Here is a 4,172-nt window from a genome sequence, read left to right as displayed (position 1 = left end):
GAACCGCGGTCGACTACATGGGAATCCAGCGACATAGCCATTACACTAACTGCTGGTTCCCGATTGATTGATTGATTGATTTTAACTTGACCAGAGAGATACACAGAGAGGGGGGGTGGGAGTGAGAAAGCAAGCCACCAGGTCCAGGATTCAAACTGTGGTCGGCCATGTGGGAGTGTCCAGTGCCTTAACCACCACGCCACCTGCTGGTCCCCCAAACAATCATTTTAAAGTAATGCAGAGGTATCTTTTTAAAATGCCAGTTACATTCTAAGAGTTATCTGTGTAGCCCAGAGGCAGTGGGGGTTAAAGAATTAAACAACAAACCCAGCCTATCTAGGAAGCCCTAGTTAGAAAGAAAGTAGGTTGTACCCTATTAGACACACACGGAGGTACTTACAAATAAAATGGGAGCCTTCTAAATTTATTTTTTAACCTAAAATCAATAAAGTTTCTAAAATCTTTCCATAGTTGCACAGAAAGAGCACTTTGCAGTAGGAGTTATCAGAGCCTGCAGCTGTGAAGAAGAGTCCCAGTTTCAACAATGCTATGGCCCTAAAATGCCATCTCAGTCACTTCTGGCTGGAGCCGGCACCTTATGTGTGGCTGTTCCGTGGAAATGCATGTATGTGTCCGCACATGTGTGAATCACTTAGCCATGTCTGGTTAACTACTGAGAAATGAGGGGCCTGTGGCACAGCATGGGTATGGCTCTTACCTGACAGCAAGGAATTGTGATCAAGCCCCAGCCTTGGCCCTGGATTTACCTGGGTTTAAATCCCAGTGCGGTTACTTAGTAGACCTCTCTGAGCTTCCGTTTCCTCCTCTCTAAAATGAAAATGATTGCATCCCAGCCCTTTAGATCAAGTGTAAACTGAGAATGAAAATGATATTCTGGCACAGAATTTTGGGAAGATGAAGCTCACGCTGGGCACATGTATGTACATGCCCAAAATCCTAAGAGGAGAATGAAGAAGAGATTGCAGTGTGACCATCCTCCTTGTGCAGGGAAGCAGGGAGGGGAAGGGGGCGCAGGGGGTTGATTTCTCATCTCTCTCTTTCTGTCTCTCTCTGTCTCTCTGGAAAGCACATGCACCCTATAGCAAAAATCTCTCTCTAACAACAAAAAAAGCAGTGCTAGCCTGGAGAGAATGAATGCTACGTAAGGATTGGCTATTGCTACTATAGAGAGAGCTGTATGAAGTCTAAATTAAAGAACCTTTGGAGGACCAGCCAATAGTGTTGTAGTTAAGGCAGCGGGATCCCTCATAGCCTACCATACGGTTAGTATCCAGACCCTGAAGCTTGAAAAACATGCAAGCACATGTACATGTGTGCCCCAAATCCAAAGAGAATAGAGGAGAAGGGATTGCGTGTGACCATCCCCCCTACGGGGTGCTCTCTCACTTTCTCCCTCTCTCCCTCTCTCTCTCTCTCTCTCCCTGGTGAGTGCATGGGACCTATAGCAAATTATATACAAATCCATATAGATAGATAGGTAGATAGATAGATAGATAGGAGGTTTATTTATAAAAAAAGTACTACATCTGGGTAAAGCCAAAATTTGAGGCCAAGACAGTCATATCTACATTGAGGCCAAGACAGTCGTATCCACATTGGAGTGACCAGGTAGACTGCACCTCTAGGTTCAAATCCCAACTCCCCCATTTTTGCGTTGGAATCACTACTTGACATTGTTGAGAACAGAAATTACTCCAGTAATGCCCAACCAGAAAAAACCATTGGGAGGGTTAAGTGAAATCTCATCAGTATTTCGCTTAGTAGCTAACACATAGGCGCCCCCAGAACAGCACTTGACTGAGACTGAATCGCACTGTGTCTTGCTTCCTGCTGTGCGGAAAGCAGAGGGCTGCACTAAGTACATGCTCAATCACTTCGGGATACATGAATGAATGAATGAAATCCTTACCCCATTATCGATTAATAAACGAGTGACTGGGGCCATCGGCAGTGACTGGCCATTATAAATGATGGCGTGGTGGTTAAGGGCACTGGACACCCACATGGCCGACTGTGGTTCAGTCTTGGACCTGGTGGCTGGCTTTCTCACTTTCCCTCTCTCTCTCTGGTCAAATTAAAATAAATAAATAAATAAATGTTAAAAATTAAAATAATTCTTTAAATAGAAAGAAAAGGAGAGCGATTATGAATGAGGATATTAGTGTACTCGTTACCCTGAGGTAACGAATTCACATAATGAATACCCCCTCAGCAACTCAAGAATGCAAATGACATACCCAGAACGAAGAATTCATGGAACGGTCCTAGAGTAGACTTTATCCTAAAATAAGACTAGAAAATGAGTCTTATAATGTTTTGAGTCCCTGAATCATCATTCAAACAAGTACATGGCCCAGCCTCTCTGGTACAGTTGATAGGGTACCCAACTAAGGGGCTAGAGGCCATGTGGCTGACCGCAGGTCAGTCCCCTGAAAGATGCCAAGAGTACCCACAGGCCCAAGATCCTGATGAGTTGGAGGACTTGGGGGGGTGGATTGCAGCATAGCCTGACCCTGCTGGAGGTTGTCTTCTTTCCCTCTCTCCTCTCTCGCTTCCTCTCTCCCCTAATATCATAAAATAAATAAATAAGGTAATTAATTAAAATAAAAATATATGGTCTCTCACAGTGGTTTCTTTGAGGAACACAATATACATTTACAAGTAGACATTTTGGGGCTGATTCTGGAGCCTAGTAGTTAAGGGAGCCAGATCCCTTGCAGTTCGAATCCCAGCCCAGCAACTTGAAAAACACACTGGGCACTTGTTTGTGTGCTCCAAATTTCAACAGAATGGGGAAATGGCAAAGAAGGGATTGTCTTATTGGGGAGTGCTTCCTTCCTCTCTCTCTCTCTGTCTCTCTCCGATAAATGCATGTGCCTTCTGGCAACTAAAAAAGAAGAAGAGGAAGACATTTTAATTTGCCTGCTAAAATTCAGTCTCATTTTCTTATATACTATACTTGTTTTTTACACATAAGTGAAGACCATTTGAAGGAAAAGTGATACTAGGAGTGGGAAGATCCAAGGAAAACTTCCCACGAGAAGTGAAATTCACACCGGTGATCCAACGTTCTGGAGGGCACAACAAGCAGATATAGTGTGCTTATTTTCTTTCTTTTTTTTTTTTTTTTTGAGAGGTTTTCGCTATAGGGCGCGTGCGCTCGCCAGACAGACAGAGAGAGACATAGAGACAGAAAGTGAGAAATCACCCCCCAGGGGAGATGGTCACACCACAATCCCTTCTCCTCCATTGTCCTCTTGGGATCTTGGGCAGGCACGCACACGCGCCCAGCGTGAGTTCTAAGCCACCAGGTCCAGGATGCGAACCGCGGTTGACTACGTGGGAGTCCAACAACATAGCCATTACGCTAACTGCTGGTTCCCAGTGTGCTTATTTTTCCAAGCACAAGGTTTTATAAGAAATTGTCCAGATTTGAACTCAGAGAAGCAGTCTTAAGTACAATGCCTATGTCATTGTTCCAGAAAATATCAATGTGCCAAATGTACATGTTAAGTTTTGTCCAACTTCTCTATTGCATAAAGCAGACAATTCCTGAATATTCTTGTTAAAAAGAAAATTCCAAATAATAGCCCTAGTTTTTTCTGTCTTTGTTTTCAATTAGATAGTTCAGCCTTGTGTTTTTAAAACATTCTGTCCTTCCCATTCTTTTTAATGGTAAAGATCCCTGTACAGATTTTTAATATTATCTTGTAAAAAGAAAAACTCCATACCAAAGTTGAAAAGGAAATCATGATTTCTTCCTATTCTTTGGGGAAAAAATAATAAAGAGGGGCATTGTTTTTGGTATCTTCTGATTGTCCAAGCGCAAAGGCTGGAAAATGGAATCACTTAAATAACAGCTCAGATTGTTTCCCTTCCCGGAACGGAATAATAGTGGGAACATTTTTGTGACTCCAAGGAAGCAAATGTTTCTCATTAGTGGACAAGATCAGCTAAGGGAGCTGCTCTGAGCATCTGGCCTCTCATTAGGGGCACTATCCTTGTTGACAAAGCAACAAAATTGCCGGAATTCTGCTTGTGAAGGTTGCCACCTACTGAAGAATATGGGGTACTACAGCTAGCTGTAAGGGGAAAATGTGGCTGCGGAGTAAAAGGCCGGAATGCTCCTGTGTGCCAGGGGGGATTTATAA

This window comes from Tupaia chinensis, unplaced genomic scaffold (genome assembly GCF_000334495.1).
Source record: "Tupaia chinensis unplaced genomic scaffold, TupChi_1.0 Scaffold143247_2, whole genome shotgun sequence".
Taxonomy (NCBI): domain Eukaryota; kingdom Metazoa; phylum Chordata; class Mammalia; order Scandentia; family Tupaiidae; genus Tupaia; species Tupaia belangeri.
Note: the sequence above shows the minus strand (reverse complement) of the source record.